The sequence below is a fragment of the Podarcis raffonei genome, chromosome 7 (assembly GCF_027172205.1).
Source record: "Podarcis raffonei isolate rPodRaf1 chromosome 7, rPodRaf1.pri, whole genome shotgun sequence".
NCBI lineage: Eukaryota > Metazoa > Chordata > Lepidosauria > Squamata > Lacertidae > Podarcis > Podarcis raffonei.
In genome coordinates, this window is record NC_070608.1 from 73,766,655 (window position 1) to 73,791,863 (window position 25,209).

At 42.3% G+C, this 25,209-nt stretch overlaps 1 protein-coding gene across 2 annotated transcripts in view; it reads left to right on the top strand.

Moving 5' to 3' along the window:
- CDH12 (cadherin 12) overlaps window positions 1-25,209 on the top strand; it is a 671,646-nt gene that overhangs the window by 189,419 nt on the left and 457,018 nt on the right. For both annotated transcript variants that reach the window (XM_053397110.1, XM_053397109.1), the window contains exon 2: window positions 15,777-15,854. The gene's annotated coding sequence lies outside the window, so the exon portion shown is untranslated. The remainder of the gene's footprint in view (window positions 1-15,776; window positions 15,855-25,209) is intronic.

Here is a 25,209-nt window from a genome sequence, read left to right on the forward strand (position 1 = left end):
GGTCTGCTTTGCCAGTGTGCTGTTTGCAGGATTGGAAAGGACCACAGAGATCCCAAGGCAGGAAGAAGCAAACTAATCCCTGGGTAGGGAGAAGGGAGAGGAGGGGAAAAGAACTGACTACCACCCCTGTGTTCAAGGTCATTTGGTCTCTCGTTATCTATCTATCTAGCTATCTGCAGATGTCAAATTTATTTGGAAAGATTGGATCTTTCGGTTATTGCAGCTCTTTTGATTTCTGCTATATTCAACACTCCTTTCTTCTATCACAACTTTTTAAAAGTCTTGAATCTATTCTATAATATTAGGTGACAGGTCATCCTTGCTTCAGGACTATTTACTAATAAGCTCCCCAAATAAGTGACTTGTAAGAAAAGTTATCGAGGTGGACTACAAAGTTCAACATGAAGTTCCTCTCCTTGTTAGTATGACAGTTAGCCCCAGGCAGGTAGAAATAACCAGCACTGGAATACTACTTTTGAGACTAGAGAAAAATGCCAAGGGGAATTAATTAATCCAACATCTATTGAGGCCCGTGTGTATCCTGGTTAGATAACATGTTACCAATTTTATAAGCTCCCCATATAAATGTTAATAAACCTCCCGGACTGCAGTGACTTTCTTAATGGTCTGGAGGCGTGTGACATTGTTTTTATGTACTGCAGAATTAATACACAGAAAATGAATGATTTCTATTAGCAGCAACTGCCTAAGGATTTCTGAATTGCAGAGATAAAAAACAAAACAAAATACCATTCTATTTCTTTCCAGGAGTGTGATTTTCCATCCACTTTCATTTCATACAGTAAGCACCTTAGTAAAAAAAAAAATGAACAAAAAACTAACAAAGCACTGCACAAACAGCACTGCACATTTAAGAATCGGCTCTTTTCTACAGAAGAACGGCATAATATTACCTTAGGAACATCATAGCTAAGGTAAAAGAAATGGAAAACATTGGACATCTCTGGAGAACAAAAAGAGTTCAAGAGGTGTGCATGCGTGTGCATTTTGCAGAATTTTGACGTGTGGGCTGAACTTTTCTTCAGGTTCAGCTGGAGAAACATGAAAGTACTGTGAGTAATATTTCCACTGTAACTCTTCCTCAGTTTTACTTTTGGAAAACTCTGTGGAGAAAACTCCAGTTGACTCTAAATTTTGTTTTATGCAATGTCTGGTGGATAGCTAGAGAAATTCAGAACTCCTTGAGGAATTTCATGAACTTTACCCAAATGCTTTTTGATTTCTCAAAATTTGGGGGGTAATACTAAAGGAGGAATCCCCACATTTCCTTTCCATCTTAGCTTAGGCTACCTGTCAGTGGGAAATTGAACTTGCATTTCTATTGAATTGCGGCTCAGCGGTAAAGATAGGGGAGTAATTAGATAAGTTCATATTTAAAGCAAACCCACTTAATCTGCAGTTCTTGAACCTTTATGTGAACTGAAATTTAGCTGCCTTATGAAATTTGCACTTATGCAGTTCCCCAGCTAAAATATGTGTGCAAAAAAGGGATATATTGGGTGAAAGTGTGCACAAAAATACATATGTAGAAATGAACATAACAAATAAAACATGTGTTCCATTAGGGAAAATGTTGCACAAAAAATGTGTATATAAGGAGAAAAGTGTAGGAAGAGGCCATCGGTACAGATTCCCATTGTGACTTTAAAAACTTGTGCAAACCTATGCAGAAATAGGGTGAACTGAAATTAAGGTTGGAAGGATGAAAAACTGATGGACCAAAATTGGTAGATTCATCCATTCCTGCCATCAGCTAGTGCTTACAAATTACTGGGGTTTGTATTGCGGTGTTGTGGGTCCGCAACAGTGGCAGCTCTGTACCTTGCCACTAGTTGTGCAAATAATAGCACAACCCTTGTTAATATATAAATTAGCCATCAAACTTTTGGGGCTTTCCACTAGGTCGTTTTTTCATGTTATTGCACAGCTGTCAGTAAGTTAAGAAATAGTTCTTAATCTACCATTTCTGTGTCCCTTTTAAACCATTAATACCTTTTGGCCAGTAACCCTATGGACACTATCTGGGAAATCTTTCCCACTAAACTCAATAGGATTCCCTTTCTGAGTAGCGATGTACAGGATCTCGATGTTTTGTTAAAGCTACTATATTTACAAGTTGCCTCCTGCTAAAATAAGTCATTGTGGTTCGAGGACCCGACCCCCGCAATGTGGAATGAATACACAAGGACACGTGATATAAGGTTAATGGGCAAGAAAAGGCCACAACTTTATTGATTACAGCAGTGAAAAGGTATTGGCTTAGGCATTGGATGTCTAAAACAAGGGGGTTTATTCACCAGTAGGTGGAGCCTGTTGATGCTAATCCAACTACAGGCTCTCCCCTGATGTCACCGAGGGTCGTGCCATGGCCTCCCGCCAAGCAGGCATCGGACAGAGTACACGACCACCAGATTCCTTTAACGGAATACCCAAAAATTGAAGGCATAGGCGATGGCCACACCTAGCCCTTCGACACACCACAACACATTATTCCAATGCCTAACCTACCCACCAATACCACGAAAGTTGTGACGAGTGCTACGAGGTAGGCGAAAAAACCAAAAAGCCTAATGCCAAATGGAAAAATTCCTACCAGGCCCCCTGGAAAACCAGGGCGACCAACCTAAGGTCCATAGCAAGGCCAAGGAACTAAGACCCTGAGCTCAAAGGGAGTGGAGGGTGGGTGACTCGCGATGAGACGACGGAGAGGAGAATGAGGCCGAGGAGGGGCTGGCGCCGCAGCATATAGGCTGCTGTAAACGCCCCCTCGGAGGCACCTGGTTGGGTGCCTGCCGGTGGGCGTGGGCGCCAGCCAGGTGAGTGGGGGAGGCAGGGGGCTAACGCCCCCTGCTAGGGGCGGAGCTCGGGCTCCCGCCCACAACCACTCCCCTCTCTTCCAGGGAGGAGAGTCTTTCCAAGGGAGCAACTATATAGTAAGATCCACCAAGGTTTATGGGTTAGGAATCGACTGAGCCAGGATGTTCCCAGAGTAGCAGGACTGAGAAAGCTTTAGTCTCTCACACTTGGCTTAACTGGGAGTACACTGGCATGTCTCCCTTGTCCTGGTTCTGAAGGGACCCACCTGGATGAACCAAGGTGTAGTTTTTAAAAATTTTAATTTCTGATTGTCACTTATATACAAAAAATAATAATAATAATAATAATAATAATAATAATAATAATAATAATAATAAATTTATTTATACCCCGCCCATCTGGCTGGGTTTCCCCAGCCACTCTGGGCAGCTTCCAACAAAATATTAAAATATAATAGTCTGTTAAACATTAAAAGCTTCCCTAAACAGGGCTGCCTTCAGAGGTCTTCTAAAAGTCTAGTAGTTGTTCTTCTCTTTGACATCTGGTGGGAGGGCGTTCCACAGGGCAGGTGCCACTACCGAGAAGGCCCTCTGCCCAGTTCCCTGAAGCTTTGCTTCTCGCAGAGAGGGAACCACCAGTAGGCCCTTGGCACTGGACCTCAGTGTCCGGGCAGAACAATGGAGGTGGAGATGCTCCTTCAGGTATACTGGACCGAGGCCAGTATTACAATCATTCTAACATTTCAAAACTCGACTTCCTTCCTCTTCTTTCTGTGGTTCCTTAAATTTGTTTTCAACATTTCCTTCAGATTCTAAATTAACTTATTCTTTTATTCATCCACTTTAAATATATGCTCTTATGAAACTGCAAGTTATTACAATAATCCTGCCAATGTCCTTATCTGTTTACAGTTTGTTTGTAAATATTCAATAATCCATTTTCATTCTTTTATAAAAGTTTGCTATCTCGATTTCTTATTTTTCCAGTAAGTTTCTCCATTTTTGCATATTCCATACATTTTTGTATCCATTTTCCTTTCGTTGGGAATTCCTCTTCTTTTTCATTTTGGGGCAAGGGATGAAGCAAGCTTGATCTGAAGTTGGCATAAATTGTGGGGGGGGGGAGGGAGTTATAAGGGGAAAATTTAGGCTAGATCCTAAGTATAAGTTGGGCCAGCAAAATAGGTGGTATAAATCAAACACTATTTTAAATCCTTGTTTTCCCTCTGCTGGGATTAGGGTGGCTCAGCCAGTGGTAGCTTCACTGATAGACAGCACTTGGATCTGGTGTAACTTTCAGAGAATCATAGTTGGAAGAGATCCCAAGGGTCATCTAGTCCAACCCCCTGCAATGCAGGAATCTTTTGCCCAAGGTGGGGCTGGAACCCAGAACCCTCAGATTTAAAGTCTAACACTCTAGAGCACGGGTGTCAAACACAAGGCCCGTGGGCCGAATCCGGCCCGCCAGACCTCGTCATGTGGCCCGTGTAGCTGCCACTGGCCGCCAGCCTTCACCTTGTATTCTCGTTTTGTTTTGTTTTTTTGACACAAGAAAGCCGCCTCTTCAGCGCATGCGCGGCAGCCTACAAGCCAGAGAACGTCTGCCCTCTAGCGGCGTCGGCCGTTCTACACAGGAAACCTCCACTTTACATGCATTCAGGAAACCTCCACTTGTTTTTATATTGAGCGCATGCAAACAAGTAGCAAGATGTCCACCTAGCATCTGTAGAAAATGATGTGATTTTCTGCCCCCCCCATGTTTATTTCAGATTGCTGTTTGAAGTGGGTGGGTGACTTTCAGAACTGTTTGATTTATAGAGTCTGTTGCAACATTATTGACTCTTACAATGCAACTAATGGCTCAAAGCTCCTCTACAGAGCTGACTGTATTTTTAGGCAGAGATAGCTGATTGCCTCAATAGACACATGCAAAGAAGAGGGCCAATGATGGCAGCTCTACAGCTCTTTCTTTTATGCCCTCTGGCTGTGCCCTTCCACTGGGGGAGAGAGTTACCTATGTCCAAAGTCTAATCCAGCCCCTGTGGCAGTTTAGGAGTCAAATCCTAAAAAAAGCTCAACAACTTTGGTCGGCCCTCACGCATGTTCACTTCATCAGATCTGGCCCTCTTTGAAAAAAGTTTGGGCACCCCTGCTCTAGAGACTGAGCTATCCCAGCTGCCCAACTTTATAACAGCTTAATTTACACAGGCTTGATTTATGAAATTTCTTCCTTTGAACCTAAAAACAGCCTAACAACAACCCAGTGTGCATATCTGTTTATATGAGGTAAAAAATAAATAAATCTATTCACCATTTGGTAAATTTCTTGCTAGTGTGTAAATGCTGAGGCAAAAAGATCAGTTTCTGTGAACCATAAGCAGGAGGGGAAGAATACACTCAAAGGCTGGTGATAAGATTGTATAGATTTTTATTATTAATAATCTAAGCTAGAAACAATCACAAACAAAGCATTCCTTTTGACCAAACAATATTTTCTGCTTGGTTACAGCTATTTTCTTATGAATATAAATAATATAATATCAGCCTGTGATCAAAGCCTTCAAATTCCATTTTTATCAAATATAGCGAGGGAGGAAAAGTAATATTGTGCTTTCTCTTTTCTTTTGGAAATTATAGCCTTTAGAATTTCTGGATGTGTGCAAAGCACACAATTAATTGGAAATCTTATGCTGATATATCTTAATACGAAATAATCCATATGGTTATTACGCAGACCAGAGTAAGGACGGTACGAAAAACTCATTTTTACTGAGAGACATTTCAAACAGGGTAGCTATGGAAAATATTGAGATATTATAGGAACCACTCACCTTTTAATTGCTTCCCTTTTAATGTCTAGTTCATCGCATGCCCTGTCACTGCACCAAGCCCACCACTTCATCAGCCTGCTATTGTGGCTGTGGTGAAACTCACAGTAAAGTGATGTCATTTCACATATTTGTAGTACTAGGCATTTTGTCAGGAGCGAGCCAGCAAGCAGTCAATCACATGAAGTAAGTGGATTTAACTCTTTATTAGAGAAAACAACAACAACCAGGATCTGCACAGAAGTTTTAGGCCTGATGAGCACAGCAACTCTTATTTAGTCCCCACCTCCCTGCGGCTGTCTAAGTCGTTTTCTCTTCAGAGTTTTCCCCAAGGAATCTGAGACTGCACCCCTGCTCCTCTTGCTTCATGTCTCTCCTGGTTCTGGTTGTAGACCACGGGCAGGAGGGGGAGCCTCTTCACCAGCTGGACTCCTCTCTCTGTCACAGACTCACCCCACTCACTAAGCCCTGTTACCTCTTCACCTTCTGACACCTGCCCCCAGTCTTGTCCCTCTTCTCCACTCATCATTGTCCCACCACCAATTCCCTGGCTCTGAGCCTTCTTCCCTTGGGAGTTTCCCAGCTGGTTTCTCCTAACATTCCTCTGTGTCCAACCAGTCCATGACACATTGCCAAGAGGCGGAGGAGACACGGGGGCACAGAAAGCCACTGTAGTGTAGCAGTTAGAATATTGGATTGTGACCTGGGAGGCCAGAGATCCGATCCCCATTCAGCCATGGAGCTCACTGGGCGATCTGGGGCCAGTCACAGTCTCTCAGACTTCTCTACCTCATGGTGTTGTTGTTGTTGTTATGTACTGAAGTTCTCACCCTGGGCAGGGGGGATACTGTAGATAGTTTTCACTCAGGTCCACATATGCAAATAAGGGATTGAAAGTGACGTTCAGTGATTGGATAGTTACAGAAAGTTGTTACAGTTGCGTTGTAGTGGAGCTCTATATAAGCAGGCTGGCTGAACCCTTCAGTTCAGTTCTGTTCTGGCCTGTGAATAAACCAGTGCTGTTTGGAGAATCGCTGTGTCGTCTGATATGTTCACCCACAACTTAATAGTTGTGTGGATAAAATGGAGAGAAGCAGGAACCATGCAGGCTGCCACCACTTTTCATGGTCGATAGAACCAGGGTCCAACCACACAGGCATTTGCACCAATGTTATCCAGTGCACCAAAGGCCACTGAAATAGTAGAAGGCAAAAGGGGTGGGTGGGAACAAATGCCCAATTAATTAAGATGTCCGTCTGGGAAATGGGATGCAGAAGCCACCAGATCAGCTGCTTACTTGTGAGTAGCCTCAGCTCAAACAAGCTGTTTTGGAAATGCTGGGGCTGGTGAGATGCTGCAAACTGCAGAAGGAAGTTGCATAAGGAAGAGGCAGCAGAAATCTAGAGAAAAGAGGCTGTTTCTTGAGGGAGTGGCAGGAAGGCAAGCAAGCTATCAAGCAGGAAGAAAAGCAGGCCAGAAAGACCCCCCTGGATTATGTGGGAACTGATGGAGAGCGTGTGCTACATTTCCACCATCCTCATTATGAGTGCTCAGCATTTTAGTGTGAATATCTCCTGCTAAGCACATTGTGTCCGCAGCTTTGACTAATGTACACTTTTCTTGCAAGCAGCTTCTCCTAATATATGCATATGCTATTTTCACTTAATAATTTCATATACACATTCCCCACCCCACCAATATATGCCTGTTTGTAAACATTCTTTGGCTGGAGAATTTGGGTAAGTGTGAATTTCAAGGGATGGCAGTGTTTAGTTCTCACACTGTTTCAGAAAGTGTGGATTTGAGAAATTCAGATTCAAATGCAAACTAAAATGTATGTGCAGAGGGCTGTATTTCATAGCACTGTGTAGGCTATCATTGTTGCTTCTATAAGCTGGGTATCAACAAGATCTATGTAGGAAATTCTTCCTACAATATGTTTGTAATATTATAAGGTTAGTGCTGCAGTCTTAAACCCTTTATTATTACTTTGGGTTCAGAGGGAATATGTTCATTTGTTCCATCAAACATCACTATGGTTATCTCTTATCCAACCAGCAAACTCATTGACAATCTTTATCTTGTTCGACCTAACAACAGTCCTCTAAGACAAAATAATCAAAATTCCATTTTTTGGTAGCAATGAGAAAATGAAACCACAAATGCCTACTTAACTGCCATAATTTGTCTGTAGTCTTGATAATCTGCCAGAAAATCCAGCTCTGGTTTTTCAGAATGCTCAGGTGTGATAGCTTTTCAGATGCTTCGGGTTGAAAACTGGGTCATCCATTATTAGGCAGAGAAATTTCCTCCAGTTTTATCGCCGCAAATGAAATTGGTCATTAGAGCTCTGTTGGCAGTGGGCTTTCTTAAAGCATGCTCATTTGTGTCACTAAATTTCCTAATAATAATGTTTCTGATGGGTTATGCAAAATGATAAATAAATGGCCATTTCCAATAAGTGAATTTTACTTGGGTCTATTAGCAGCAGGAATACACAATTTATATTAATGAAAGGCTCAGTTATGGGCTGATTACAGGTGATGGTAGTGCTTTACATATTTTTTTAATACTAATATTCATAGAATCAGCTAACAACTGGCTATTTTATTTTCTATATCTGAAGAGCATTTAAATTTTATGTACATTAAGAGCATGATTCACATTCTGTGACACTCAGTAAATTGTGTCTTGCCATCCCAATACTACGAATTGCTAAAACTTGCCATCTAATTTCTGCATTATTTTGCGACTAAAAAGAACAAACCATGCAGAGGTTTGCAACTAAGTAGAAACAACATTTGTATGTAGGTTAAGTTTTGTCTAAGCTGAGGACTGCATCAAACATTTGGGAAATGAAAAATCAAGTGGATTGCTAAATTTCAATGCACATATTGGGCAAGGAGGTGAAGATCAGGTCATTTCACAATAGATCACACAAATATTGACTTCTTCAAGCACCCCGATTTTGGGTTATTCTCCCCTCCCACAGAAACCCCCAGAAAACCCACTGGAGAGATTTTGGGGTGTCACAGATGATAAGGAATAGGGTACAGGAAACTTGATTTCTGTGCACTTCCTTAGGGTTGTACCAATGGCCTCAAATTTCCTTCTAACTTCACTTTCTCATGTGCTCACTCTTTTGCATGGGTTTGTTGTCTGACACTAAGGAACTGGGCAGATGGAAAATAGAAAGCAGCACAGCTGTATCATGGTAAGCAGTTAGAGCAGCAGGATTGTTGACTGTTGAAGTGTTTTTAGGTGGGTTTAGCCCTGAAGGTAGGGACACGGGTGGCACTGTGGGTTAAACCACAGAGCCTAGAGCTTGCCAATCAGAAGGTCGGCGGTTTGAATCCCCACGACGGGGTGAGCTCCTGTTGCTGGGTCCCTGCTCCTGCCAACCCAGCAGTTCGAAAGCACGTCAAAGTGCAAGTAGATAAATAGGTACCGCTCCGGCAGGAAGGTAAACGGCATTTCCGTGCGCTGCTCTGGTTCGCCAGAAGCGGCTTAGTCATGCTGGACACATGACCCACAAGCTCTGTGCCGGCTCCCTCGGCCAATAAAGCGAAATGAGCGCCGCAACCCCAGAATCATCCGCAACTGGACCTAACGGTCAGGGGTCCCTTTACCTTTAGCCCTGAAGGTAAACCTGGGGTACTGAGACAACTTAGGTTAACAACGTAACCTTAATTGTGTCTGTTTAGAAGTAGGTGTCATTGAGTTCAATGGGGCATACTCTCAGGTAAATGGGTACAGGATTACAGCATAGTTCCATTCACCTAGTGACACTATGGGGTGCCAGGGTGAGAAGAGAGCAGAAAGGACTCGCAACATCCCCCAGGCATGTCACAGTTACCAAAAAGACCTAGGGAAGCTTCAAAGGCAAAGGCTGAAAAGATTTGCAACTCTAATAGTCAAATTCAAATTTTGCCAAATGTGAATTTGTGCAAAATGTTGCTTTATGCTCTGTCCTAAGTGATGTCTGCCTGCTGTATTTGTATTAAATTGAACCGAGGAGCATTCCAAAAGGTTTTCCAAATTTGTTTTACCGTTTTTCCCCAGTTTAGAAACACCAGACCACAGGCAAAATTATACTAATGTGTTACATATCCAGCTATAACTCTACATGCTCACTTTTAACGTTATATTACAAATCGAGGAAGACAAAATACAAAAGTTTAAGATTTAGAATTCCTGTGTTCATTTGACAGCAATACATCCATTATGCACTGTGTTTGAGAATTGTTCTGATAAACTTGGATTGCTCCAGTGTATATTCTAGATCATTTCTTTCAGAGTGCCTTCTTTCATATTGTCATTATCGATGAATTAACAAACACAACATCACTCACAGTTTCTTTTATAATCTTGAGTTTTCTGTAGATTCAAGGCACCCTGCCTTGAAATGGTTTTTTAAAGTCCATTTTTTTTGTATACATTTTATTCTTCTCTACAAAGCAAATAACCCAGCTGCAAATGGAATCAAGAAAAAGCCAGTTAATGAATTGACCCATTCTGCAGTATGCAAACATTGCCCTTACATGACATTACAAATCGTTTCCATTTCTTTGAAGTCAATAACAATAGGAAGCCACTCAAGTTGCCAAGTAGGAATCAGAAGGGGTCCTGTGCTGCATGCTAAAAGGTAAAGGTAAAGGTACCCCTGCCCATACGGGCCAGTCGTGTCCGACTCTAGGGTTGCGCGCCCATCTCGCTTAAGAGACCGGAGGCCAGCGCTGTCCAGAGACACTTCCGGGTCACGTGGCCAGCGTGACGAAGCAGCAGCTGGCGAGCCAGCACCAGCACAGCACACGGAAACGCCGTTTACCTTCCCGCTATAAAGCGGTCCCTATTTATCTACTTGCACTTAAGAGTGCTTTCGAACTGCTAGGTGGGCAGGAGCTGGGACCGAACGACGGGAGCTCACAGGAGCTGGGACCGAACGATGGGAGCTCACCCCACCGCAGGGATTCGAACCACCGACCATATGATCGGCAAGTCCTAGGCACTGAGGTTTTACCCACAGCGCCACCCGCATGCTAACAGTAGTCAAAAATAACAAGAATGTTCCAGTATTAATGTAGGAGATGAATGCCACAATAAGAACCCAGTTTAAACATATTGTCGCTATTCATTTCAAGTGGAAGCCTTCATGTTTAATATAAGGAAAGTACTCAGACAATGGATAGCTCAGCTGCTTAGAGCATGGTGCTGATAACGCCAAGGTTGTAGGTTCAATCCCCATATGGGACAATGGTTTATTCCTGGTTTGGACTGGATCACTGGGTCTCAAGTTTTTTGGGGGACCACAATTCCCATCATCCCTGACCACTGGCCCTGCTATCTAGGGATGATGGGAGTTGTAGTCCAAAAACAGCTGAACAAGATGATCCTCTGGGTCCCTTCCAATTCTATGGTTTGATGATTCTATGGCAATCTGGAGCACAACATTGTTCGATTTGTTTCATGGGGCATGTAAGAGCCTGCATGAAATGTATGGCCAATGAATGTTCAATATAGTAGCAGCATGCTAGGCATGGAGTTGCCATTCCAGAGTAGCATCCTTATAAGTTGGGGTTGCCACCCCCAGACTGATCATTTGTTGAGCAGAGAGGGAGTGATTAGGGCTGAGCAATATCTGGTTTTCAGTATTGTGGTATATCACCAGCTCAACATCATGATTTACGGATATATCACAATGTCTGCAATAAGGATGGAGTTATGGAGAGGCATTGGCTGGCTTCACAGTTTTTCCTGCATTGTGATTTTTGCATGGTGCACATGCACACACACACATGCATCCTGATTCACAGTACAGTGGTACCTCGGGTTACATACACCTCGGGTTACAAACACTTTGGGTTACAGACTCCACTAACCCGGAAGTAGTACCTCCGGTAAAGAACTTTACCTCAGGATGAGAACAGAAATCGCATGGCGGCAGTAGGAGGCCCCATTATCTAAAGTGGTACCTCAGGCTAAGAACCGTTTCAGGTTAAGAATGGACCTCTGGGACGAATTAAGTTCGTAACCAGAGGTACCACTGTATATCGACAATATATCACCCAACCCTAGCACACATCATAATTTGTGATATATTACCAGGTCAAAAATTATGAAACTGATATCACAATATGGACTTCAAACCTGAAGAATTAGCCATGAAGTCGCATACCGTTTTAAAAGTGATCAGACAGATTCGTTGAGACTCTGCCCATGTGGCTACAACGCGAAGCAGGAGCCTGGCACACATCGTGCTGCTGCTTTTATATTTCCCCCACTATCACCCTTTGAAATGATTGGGCAATAGCCCTGGGTAATTGTGGTGCCACCCCGGCATGCGTGCGATAGCTCCACCCACGCCAGGGTGGGAGGAACCAGGTTGAGAGCCTGCCCACAACCAGGACCATCTATTAAGATGATCCCATCTACAGATATTCATGGAGATCAGTGACTATAGTTATATGCTACCTCCAGGATCAGAGACAATCTGAATATTGATTGCTAGGGAGCAGTAGGATCAGACTGTTCCCCTCACAGCAGTTTATGGGTTTTCAACACATAGTGTAGTCCACGTTTAACTGAATCGTTTCTTTGATGTTTCTAGAACCAGCCTATGTCTCTCCGGTCAATAGCAACACTGTGAGAACTGCATATCTTATTATGAACAAAACTGTGTCTTTTCTCTCAGTCTGGGTCTTTAAAAATAAGTAAATTTGTGACTGAATGCAGTTATATTTGGAACTAAGCATGGGGAAATTACAGTAACCTCCTAAGGCAATTTCATGAGTGTTCTTTTTAAATGCACATATTAGCTGAAATCACCTTTTCCAAGCAAAATGCTGAGCATTTAGTATTTGTTGTGCATACTGCTGCTGAATTGCTATTGTTCCTAATCTGTTTTTGTAGCCTGCTTTTTATACTATTAACAGTCCTATAAAACAGGCCTCATATGCTGACATTGTATCAAATAGTGGTGAAAGATAAACTGTGAATGATATTACTCATTCACTTACACTTCTGTGGCTAGATGTTACTCAATAAATATTTACTAACCTGCAGTATTCCCATGTTAGAAATATCTGTAGATTTCCTCTTCAGCAAGTGTTTGCACCCACAAATCACTGTGGACAACCCACCTGGGGGGTTGGGGGATGGTACTCCTTGAAAATATGTCCTTGTTATTGGTAATAATAATAATAATAATAATAAGCCATTCAAAAGGACACAAAGTTGTGATTTCTGAAAATTGTTATTAAATCAAGGCATTTGTGGACAAATACGATCAGAAAACAGGAGAGCCAGTGCAAATAATCTCATACGGTTCAATGTAGTTTGAACTTAGACCCTTAATTATAAAATTATTGTAAACCTAGCCTAAAAAGAAGATTTCTCTTGAGGTTGCCACAATCATCTACAAAAAGAACATGATGAACACCCCTGATAATTTTTTCTAGTCTTCTTGGAACTTCCTCTTCTTTGAAATTCATCAGTTGCTTGAACCAAGCATCTTCAGACTCACCTCAAACTTTTGAGGGGTATTCAGTTAAGTAACATTTGGTGCAGTTATCCTCACTAAAATGAAGTGTCTGCATGGCTTTTCTATGAACTTGAGAAAAATATAAGGGCTCTGACTGCATTATTTTTCATGTAACTTCACTGACATATGTTACTCCAAAGTAGCCTTCTGATTTCAGCATGTGATTCCAATCTGAGAAGGTCATTATAGGGCTAGCTGTAATACCATTCATGGCATGCTTATTTCTTTAACAGTTGACATAAAACATCTGAAAACACCAAGAGATTACTGCTGCTTGTATGGTAATACAATATGGTAATACTGCTGCTTGTATGGTAATACAGTGGTACCTCGGGTTAAGTACTTAATTCATTCCAGAGGTCCGTACTTAACCTGAAACTGTTCTTAACCTGAAGCACCACTTTAGCTAATGGGGCCTGCTGCTGCTCCACCGGAGCACAATTTCTGTTCTCATCCTGAAGCAAAGTTCTTAACTTGAAGCACTATTTCTGGGTTAGTGGAGTCTGTAGCCTGAAGCGTCTGTAACCCAAGGTACCACTGTACCACTCTTTGTATGGTAATACTGCTGCTTGTATGATAATACCACTCTTTGGCACTGTCCCATAACTAGAAGCACCTCACAGGTTCTGGGAAGATAGGAGTGTAAAGCATGTTCCATTCTATTGCATGAATTTTCAGTGGTTGCACTACTTAGTTCCCTGTACAATGTTCTTTAAGAACCAGAGGAAATATGCAGCCATGACTTTTTATAGTACGCTTTTTAAAGAAATGAACAAAGAATAACATCTCGGAGGACTTTGGAGGAACCTTCTCAGGCAAAGTATGAAGTGTTGGTGGGTTCAATCATGACTCGAGGCCAAGGCTGGATCTAGACATATGAAAGAAGCATTTCAGTTTAAAGTGTTGTTAATTTAAACAGGGAAAAGAGGTAGAGAAAAAGGGGACTCCACTTCACCACCTGGTGGCACAGTTACGAACTTAATTTGTTCCAGATGTCTGTTCTTAACCTGAAACTGTTCTTAGCTAGAGGCGTGCTTTTGCTAATGGGACCTCTTGCTTCTGCTGCGCCGCCGCCGGCACACAATTTCCATTCTCGTCCTGGGGCAAAGTTCTCAACTCGAGGTAACTCTTCCAGGTTAGCGGAATTTGTAACCTGAAGGTGTTTGTAACCTGAGGTGTTTGTAACTTGAGGTACCACTGTAAATAGCTTTTTCTCTTTTCTAGCTGAGCACCAAGATTAAGCTCAAATGGTTTTCTTACAGCAACAAGGGGTGGGGATATTATTTATACCCCAGCTACTGTGGGCAGCTTACAACATATATAAAACATAGTAAAATTAAACATTTTAAAAAAATCCCAATACAGGGCTGCCTTCAGATGTCTTCTAAACGTTATGTAGATCTTTATCTCCTTGACATCTGAAGGGAGGGTACCACGAGATTGAATGATTGGGCACTTGGCCCAGAATATATACCTTAAGCTGGCCCAGGCAATACCCCCCCCCACCTGTGACAGGTCACCTTTATGATGCAATTAGCCAATTATAACTGCTGGCCCTATTTCAGCAGGGATTGGCTGCCTGCCAGTCACCAACATTACCATTGGAGCATTTTAGAATCCTTCTAGTTTCTCGTCAAGTAGATGAGTCTCCTCAGCTCAAGGAGGCATCAAGGCCTAGCAGTGCCTTCATACATAACAAAGAACATGTAACAATTATGAAGGAAGTACGAAGAAATTTCAAAGAAGGCAAAATCTTATTAAGAATGGCCCAAATTCTGTTTAGAACAGGATTGATGAGTACATACTGTGGTGATCACACAGGGTCCCCGGACGTTTCACCATCTATTGATCCCTGTGCCACCACTTTATTTCTCGCTGCCACCACCCAGGCCCTACCTGGTACAATACTGAGTCCAGTCAGGGTTAAATTGGAACATAAACTTCTATTTATTTATTCTAGTTTAACAAGCATGTGGTTTCATAAACTGTATTAGTCAATTACAATCATGGGGTGCCTATCCAGGCCTATAACTTCCGCTACCTGCTCTCACTCACTAAACCACCTCTCAGATATTTACTTGTCTTCCTAGCCCCTACCTGTTCCTGACTCAGCTTATTTCGCTACACTAACTCAACCTACCCACAGACTCTATCCCAATTCACTCCCACTCCAACCAACCACCCAACTCCCAACGAACTCCCCCCTTTGCCCCTCCCAGAGCTAGTTTTATAGTCCCTCTGACTCCACCCCCCTTGGTTCTGATTGGGTCACCTGTTTAACTATTTCTCCTCCAGCACTCTCGTATGTTAACATCACACATACGTCTTTAGTTGCTAAATAGATGTTCTCCTAAAGCCAGATCTGAGGAAGATGAGCAGGGGCAGGAAACATTCTGGTGTAAGTGAAACATTTTAGGAAGAGGAATGCTAAAAGGATACATGAAAGATACATAAGGGTGGACAAATCCAACGCAGAATGCAGGTCACGGGGCCTGTACACCATGGAAATAATGGAGATTGCTAACTTTTTATTCCCGTTTTTAATAAGTTCTTTTGCATTTGTTTTGGCAGATCAACCTTACCAACTGCGGTCGAGTGAGGAGTTAAAACTGTACTGCTGAGACCTTGGGTGTGAAATCACTTTTGCAGGTAGGAAACAATGGGTTTTTTAAAATATCAGCTGGCATGTAGACACTTCTGTTTGGTGTTTCCAAAGGTTTGTGCTCACTTGGTTAGATGTTACAGCACAACCCTGCACCTGTTCAATGGCAGGTCCCTCACTTTATGCCACATCACAAATATTTTTGAAATGTCTCCATTTCAAAGGCAATTGACAAGTAGCATGGGATAGGACATGGGCCTTGATCCATGCTGCTTTGGATCCTGACCTTTCTCTTTAAATAATATTTATTTAATATTTAATATTTATATTGAAAATGAATTTTCCCAATATCCTCTAAAATAGCAATGGATGCCAGAATGCCACTGGCCTGGAGATGGGATTCCATGGATTGACCATGTATTCAATGCACAATGCAAAGGCTATTTTGTGAGAGTCACCAACACACCTGGTATTTTTGCCCAATGTGTGTTATCCTTTCTGCTCCTAGTTTATGTGTGCATTAGTGTGTCATATATTCATATGCTTGTACTGCTTCTCACAAAATGTCATAAACCTGACGCCAGATATACATGCTCCAGAGGTTACCATGGCACAAAGGATGTTATAAATGTGTGTAAATGTCTGTCTCGACTCAGGAAGTATGTATAGAATAGGAACACTACAGCAGAGCCATGCGAGTGATTGGTTCCTTTTGAAACAGGTGTAAATATGTCTCTGTTCAATGTGTTTTCTTCAGGTATATATATATATATAGCCTGGAGGAAATGAACGTCCTTTTACAAGGTGTTTATATTTCTGAAAGGACACAAATTCCTTTATAAACATCAGCACTGTCTACCACTGAATCAGACCGATGGGTTCATTTAGCCTCGTGCTGCCTTGTGACTGGCAATGGCTTTCTGAATTCTCAGACAGTGATCTTTCCTGGCCTTGCTGCCAGAGAACCTTTTAAATGGAGAAGGCAGGGACTGAACTAAGGAACTTGCAGATGCAAAGCATGCACTCTACCACTGAGCTATGGCCCTCTCCTCGGAGCTCTTTCATGGTACATTTCCTGTCATAATTATAAGGCACTGCTTTTGTCAAATGGGATGCATCTCACTTCAGAAGCGTACCTCTGAGTTTCCGAGGGAGTGAAAGACAATCATTGGCTTCCCCCTGTTTATTAGCCGTGTGCTGCTTTTCTCCTTGAATTGTTCCTTATAGAATCCAACTGTACAATGAGTTTTGCCTGCATGTTTTTGTGTGCTTTGGATGCTGGGGCACGGGAGCTGTTGACAGCATTCCTTCCATTCTTCCTTTAAAGTCTGCAGATAGAAGGGTGCTTTAGAACAGGTACTGACAACATTTGTGCCGTGGCAATGGTCCTAACTGTGAGGCTAAAGTTCAAACAAATGCAGTGTCTGAAGTGTAAGTTGGAGGAGGAGAACAACAATACATAAAGAATACCTTTTTGTTATTGGATCTGTTAAGGGGACAGTGAAGGAAGGGATCACCCCAGTCCTGCAAGGGAGGCCATGGATGAAACTCCACACTATTTGATAAGAAACCGTATATTGTAAGGGGTATTGAGGATAGAACTCCACATTATGGGGGAGACACAGGAAGGAAGCAAGGTCGGAAGGGGGCGACTGTCAGAAAAAGGTTGAGAAACACTATGTTAAAGCATCTTCCCCTTTCTTACCTTCTGTTCTGTGCATGCTCCCAAGTGCACTATTTTGCGATCCCTTGGCTCAGCACCCTGTGCAGGGGGATCCACTCACGCTGCCCTCAACCTGGTACTGTTCTGCCTTACATTGGTTTCTATGGGACCAGCAGAAAACTGAGTGTGAATGGATAGCATTTCTAATACAGAATAAGATTGTACGATTAAGAGCTGGTGTGTGTTGGTGTGTTCCTTTACATCAGGCCAATCTTGCTTAGCCTTTAATTATCCTGTCAGTAGCTGAGAATGCAGAGTGGGTTCTGGAACAATAGAAGTTGGGCGGTTTCAGCTGAGTTTTTCTTCAGCTTGTGCAGCTGTTGTCCCAGTCATGTTCCTTTCAAGTTAGCATGACAAGTGATCATCCAGGGCATCATATTGCCACCCACTCTTGAGATAATCTTCCCCCATCCCCTCAAACATAAAATGCAATACACACAGAGAGAAATCGCTTCCTTACGATCAGAGGAATGCTGCGGGAGGCATGAGGAAGCTGATTGTTGTAGGACAACAATCCCCTATTTGCTTTATAGATGTATCTGTAATTTAAACAGCAGGCAGAACCAGCACACAGTTGTAGATGCTCAGGGTGGGGGGGGGTGAGGACACCCAGAGACTCATAAATCATGGGGAGGATTAAAAGCAATGAACATTTATCTTCTTAACCCTGTAAAGCAATACTGCAAAGCCAAGGATTACAACTTGCTGTGCATGTAATCTTTGTTTGGGGATAAAAGGTGTTGAGCTTTTTTTCCTCATTTGCTTTTGTTTTTTCTTTTTCTTCTTCTTTAAAAAACGATTCCCTCAATTAACAATGATGCATGCCTGTTGGGGAAGGGAGGAAAAAAAGGGGGGGAGGAACCCAATTGAAAATGTATTACTTAAACACTAAATAATGGGGCTTTAAAGCTAGAAGTGAAGGTAATTGGACAGCCAGCTAAAGAAGAAAGGCAGCCATGTACCGTACTTTTCGCTCCATAAGATGCACTTTTTTCCTCCTAAAAAGTAAGGAGAAATGTCTGTGCGTCTTATGGGGCGGATGTGTGGTCGATCGCTGGCTCCCTTGCCCAGGCCTCCATTGTTGAATGTTCTCAGACGGAGGCTGTTTGTTTCCCCAGCGACATGTGACTGGCTGATTAGATTATCTGTCTGGAAACTGTAGAAATGGCTCCCTTTCCTTTCCTAAAGAAGCTGCAGAACTGTGAGTTGAACCCCATAAATATAGGATTTTTTCCCTTTGCAAAGTAAGCTCAACAACTTTGAGCTGATCCTCAAAAAAGGGGATTTTCCCCTTTGCAAAAGAAGCTGCACAACTTTGAGCTGATTCTCAAGAAACTGAGGCTTTTCTCCTTTGCAAAAGAAGCTGCACAACTTTGAGCTGATCCCCCCAAAAACGGAGCTTTCCCCCGTTCGCCCACTAAAAACTAGGTGCGTCTTATGGAGCGAAAAATACGGTATCTAGCTCTGAGTTACCTTCCACATTTCATAGGATTTAATCGTGTCACCAAGGCACCATAGTACTCCATGTTACTCCATTACAGTACTTCCCACATCAGATTGTGTCCAAAGCTTCTTCTGTAAGGGTATTTTGTATACTGTGTCTCCTTGAGTGCTTTGCATCAGTTATGCTCACCATGCTTTGAAACGGCAAAAGCAGGGGGAAACTGGAACAACAAAGGGGCAAGTGGGAACTCCACTGCCCAGTTTATGTGTAAAGGAGATCTGGTCATGGGCTTGCCCACCCTTCCATTCGTCCAACTGCTTTCCCCTGGGAAAACCCACTATTTACCACTGAATCAGAGCAGATGTCAATGGGTTTTTCTGTGGATTGATGTTTGCTCTGATTTAGCAGGAAACGGCATTTTCCCCAGGAAAAGCAGTGGGTCAAACGTACACTCATTTTGTAATAGAGCAAGTGCTAAACAGACTGGTTTAGTGGTTCCAAAACATTCACTTAATAACAGATTCCAGGCTTGTCTTGCATGTACAAATGCAAGTATGAGTGGAAGGAATGCGATTCTATCTGTACGGTCAAGCTCATGCCATCTTACCCAGCCACTGTGGCAATGAATCAACTGTAACATTGTTGCCTTTGAAACCCATGCTGTTGAAGGAGTCCCTTCTGCATGCCACAAGTCTAGTCCAGAGTTCCTACCATTCCAAAGCTGCTCTTTGGGGTCAGTTGTGTCTTGTCCCTCTTGAAGAGGGCAGGCAGTATGTAGCACAGCTCTGGAGTCATATGCGGAAGTGTAAGCCTGACTTTGCACCATAGCCGGAGCTGTGAGTGGTTCAAAAAAGGTTAACTAACCATAAAAATAAATAATGAGAAATGAGTGTCATATTTGTTTAGCCATGCATTGAAAATAACCACCACCTGGTGGGAGGAGCAGGCTAATTGTCTGAATCTGCTTAAACACAGAGTCACTGAGGAAGTTTTCATAATAATATTTCTTATGTATACAGTGGTCTGTGTTTTCCTGAGCTTGAGTCTGGACTAAGGATTCTGAGCTCCTGTGTTTTGATTTGATACATGATGTCCAATCACAGAACATTTCAGGATTTGGGCCTCTGCCATTGGCCCTTGAACTCTGAGTCGTGATTCACAGCTTGGAAATTTAGACAGCCAATCATGTTGGGAGTGGGAGGCTTTCAGGAATGTATATAAGCAGTTGCTTTGCCCCTGTTTCCCAGTTACATAGTTCAGTAAAGGTTCTTGCTGTTATTGCTGTGTCTTGCCCTGTGGGAACCCACCTACACTTCCATATTTATGTCTCTTGGAGGCTCTGATTGCCAGGAAGTCTAAGGGTTTTGTAATTTCAGTTTCCTTCAGTGACTTGTTGGAGTTAGGCAAACCTAAAATCACTGAAATGATTTTAGCTAGACAGAGCTAACTGAGTGTTTTAAAGTGGTGACCTTAAATAACTTGTTTTGTTTTACAAGTCGAGCCAGTGGGAACCACCTAGGCACACAGGCTGTCAGCATTAGTCTCAAAACAGGATCAGTCCCCAACTCACTGAAAGCTGTAGCAGCTGTCTTGCTGGCCAAATTCCAGCAGCAGAGGAATTCCGTCCACAGGTACAAGCAACTTAAGGCACCTTAATGTAAACAGCTCTTCATTTTAGTTTTAAAAATGTTGTGATTAGGGGCCACTAATGTGGGCAATACGAAAGCCTCTGTGTGGTACAGGCTTTTCCTTCAACAGGGAAGAAAAGGCCAATCCTTACATTTGGAACAATGGCAAATGCGGAGTCTGAAGTTCCTTGTTACGGAACAAACCATATCCCAATGTTTTATCAATAATTTCTTTTCTCCTATCGAACACTTGAGAAACAGTTGGGACCAAACCCTAAGCTCGGCGTGGTGCAGTCATTTCAGCTTCCAAGATGGAAGCCTTCCAGATTTCACTACTGGAAATTCAGGCAGGAGAACAGAGTAAAACTATACTGCATAAGTCAATACTCAGTTGAGCAAATATGAGTTTATGCAAATCACCATATGTCTTGTGAGACAGGCTCCAGCTAATAATATTTCACTGTCTCTTCCTTTTTGTGCCGCATAAAAGTCAACAAGCCCATCTGATCACTATCTGATGTCATTGGGTATGTGAAATGTAATGGAAGCTTCAACTCAGTTCCTATTAGCCAAAAGGGTTCCTAAAAAGCTATAATCAAAATTAAATGGCACCCTGAGAGAGTGAGCATATTGTTTTTAAATGTGTGTTTGAGAAAGTGCTTAGATACGGGGTCAAAGATCTATACTTGCACCCAATTCTTTCCGTGGTACAGTTGGGGCAACTACTTTCATCTTTCTCTGTATTGGAAAAGGAGAATTATAATAAAATAAATATCTTTGGAATTCACCCTTGGCTTGAAATTGTGTACCAGAAAATGCAGTTAGTCCCTGAGAACAAAATATCCTTAACTAATAAGCAAACCTCCTCAAGAGACATAACCAGGACTATTCCTGAGCTACTTCAAAATAAAGGTCTGCACATCACATGATGGAGTGTTCTGTATTAAAAACTAACAAACACAACTGCCCTGAACATAGTCAAGCATAGCCTTGTCTGAGGTATATTACTTTCGGATGTGCAGGATTTGTTTCTTATAAAGAAATATGCAACAATGCTACACCCCCTCAGCTGCAATCTGAAATGGTACAGTCCAAGAATAGCTTCACCACTTCATTTGTGAAAATTTGAAGAGAATTTAATCCTATTCGGGATGAGATAATATTTAATAAAATGGTCTTTTTAAAAATACCATTTGTCATTATTGCCATTGAGATGTGTGCTGATATTACAATATGCTCCTAGGGTCATTGGGATCAAAATGAAAGAGAGCTTGGCTCACCATCCCTCAAGAGACTTCTGGTCATCTCCACTATACTTTTCAGTCATAACAGCCACAAAGGAATGGCTTGCTTCTAAAACTGTTGAAAGTATTAATTGCTTTAAAAATGACTGCCTATATTGCCCTTACTCTGAATTTGTCCTTGTTGTTAGCACATAACCAATTCTGATTGGCTATATAACACCATTATGTTGACCATGGAATCTCCTTTGTACATAATGCAATAAGAAGAAGCACTAACCAGGTTAGGGATTGGGAATGTCACTGGGGTAGACAACGCTGGAGTGAACAATAGCACCAGACAGGCTAAAAATGGGGGAAATATTATCACAATAAAAATGCAACCAGAGGAAGACTACTATGTAGAAACCGGTGGGATGGGGATGGGGAAATGAGCCATGACAGCAGCTCTGCACCTTGTCCTCTCACTTTCTTATTGTGCTTAATGAGTTATATTTGTTCTCCCACTGCAAGGCGATAAACCTCTCTACCTTCACTCTATTCACCTCCACTTTGGGTTTCTGGAAATGCCATCTTTTGTATTGCATTCTGTATTACAACAACACAGCAAATTAAATGTGTACTCTCAGTTCTCAACCCCGTGGATTACAATTGTCACTCACTGATTAAATTAATTAGTTTTGATGTGCAGGAAGATGCAACTATCTGCCCCAACTAAGGATCCATCATTATCCCTTAGATGGTAAGATCGTGTGGCAGACTTCATAAAGGTTTCAGCCTTCACCTTTACTTTGAGTCAACTGTTGTGAAAGCATATTCAAATCATTCTGTTGCATTTCTAACCATGTTCTCATTGGGGTTACATTCTTCATGTTCCTCATCGGGGCTGATGTAATTCAAGCCAAATTGCCTTATAACAAAAGCATATGAAATCATAGTGTTAACATTTAACAAGATTTGACACAAATCTAATACAGAGAAGTAGCAAAACCGACAGCTAAGTAAGTCTTCAAACAGATCCTGACACTTCTTATTGTCTGCCTTTCCGCCCCTTCCAGTTATTCAGCAAACAGTAAGAGTTTGAAGTCAGAAAAGCTTCAAATCACTTATGAGAGGTTTATGAAAGATTGTTCCAGGGGTGGCTATACCTGAGTTATTTTGAAAACCAATTCCCTGTACTCTTAGCAATATTATTTTGTGCTAATATTTTCCCCCTGGAAATGTTAACAAGGTCATTACCCAGTCCCTCTTCACAGGATGGGGAGCAGAATGTGTTGGCTTCAGCCAAAAGAGCCAGAGTTGTCTGTGACTAAGAGTGCCCCCAAAGAAGATATTCAAAACACGTTGGACTAAAAAAAAAATGTGTTTCTGTGCACCTAGAAACTTCATTCCCTTCCTGATTTCATGCACTGATAGTAAAGGGTTGGTGAAAGGGGAGAGGAAGAATGGGATGCCGGCCAGCTTCTCTTCTTGCCTTTCTTCCCCAATGCACTAAGGGACAATTTTAGGAGCAGATGACCCAGGTGATGTCCTGGTGTGCCGTGCTTGGGAGACAACTGTCAGGCTACCAACTCAACACACCACTCACCTGTTGGAAGAAATAGTGCAAAGCTTTCATCTTCAAAAGGTGCTGGTGCTAACATATAAAGCTGTAAACAGTTTGGAACCCAGTTAGTTACCTGAAGGAACATTTTCACCCATGCCATCCATACTTTATGAGACTATCTTAAACTCATTTGTCTGTTAGCACTTGGAAATTAAGTGAAAAAGTAGGATTCAGGGGTACCCCAAGACTACACATCTGGTCCTTTAGGAAGATCTGTAGCTCTATCCAGAGCAGCCTGTCTATGCATTTCTCAGACCTGAAAACCTACAACCCCCACAGATGATATTCAACTTCAATTTAGTTTCAGTAATTATTTGCTAAATTCTTGATCATTGCTTGCTTTTATGAAGTTCTATCCTTCTGGTGCCATTGTATTCATCTTGTGTCCTTCAAGCAGGACCCTGGAGGGGATGATGATGATGATGATGATGATGATTACTACTATTATTTGCCATTTCTCTCCCATCCCTATAGTCTCCACCATCCCACAAAAGCCCCTCCAGATACGATTTTTGGAGGCTGCAGGAGCTGTAAGGGAGAAGCTGAATTGGCCATTGAATCCTATTGCTTTAATCCTATTGCCTGTGGCAGCCCATAAAAAAATGCCAATAACATCTGATATGATGACATATTGGATGGTAATAAGAGAAATAATAACTGATCATCACAACCATATTTATTGACCTATAGGGGGAAATGTAGCCATATTCAATGACCTACATGGGCAAATTATGCCAAGTCTAGTCAAGGTAAAGATGCCAATAAGCAAAGCAGAAGCAGAATCACCTGGCCACCAGGTTAAACCATATTGGGGGAAGGGACCACAACTGAGAGAATGATGTTGCACTAATATCCTGCTTGTGGGTTCTCATAGGCTTCTGGTTGCTTCTTGTGTGTACAGGAGGCTGAATTAGATGGGCAACTGCTTTGATCCAGCAAGATACTTCACATGTTTTTAATTGTTTGGAGATGTGAGAGTATTTCATTCTGGGAAATTAATTCAGCTGCATCAAATGTGTTTCAAAGTGAGTATTGCCATTATGGCATAGTAGCAACTCTAACAGGATATATATTAAGAGAACTATCTGGTATACAGGAAATGATATCAATGAGGGTTATGCTTCAGACTTATGACAGCCATGTATGAGAGGCTATTCCCCAGATACCCAGTTTTGCAGGAACCAAGAGCTTTGTAGAACGGTGCATATTGGCAATAATCACATTTATGAAAACTTCAGAAACCACGTTTTGCGCTGCTAATCAATAAAAGCCTCACTTTAAAAGAAACTATTACCTTAAGATCAAAGTAATGTGACTGACACAACTGAAAACTCAGAGCAGCCCTCTGCTGCAGCAAGGTAAAGGTAAAGGGACTCCTGACCATTAGGTCCAGTCGTGACTGACTCTGGGGTTGCGGCGCTCATCTCTCTTTATTGGCCGAGGGAGCCGGCATACAGCTTCCGGGTCATGTGGCCAGCATGACTAAGCCGCTTCTGGCGAACCAGAGCAGTGCATGGAAATGCTGTTTACCTTCCCGCCGGACCGGTACCTATTTATCTACTTGCACTTTGACGTGCTTTCGAACTGCTAGGTTGGCAGGAGCAGGGACCGAGCAACGGGAGCTCACCCTGTCATGGGGATTCGAACTGCCAACCTTCTGATCGTCAAGTCCTAGGCTCTGTGGTTTAACCCACAGCGCCACCCGCGTCCCTCTATGCCTTTGCATAGAAATTTCAATTTGCTTGCATAAAATAACAGCA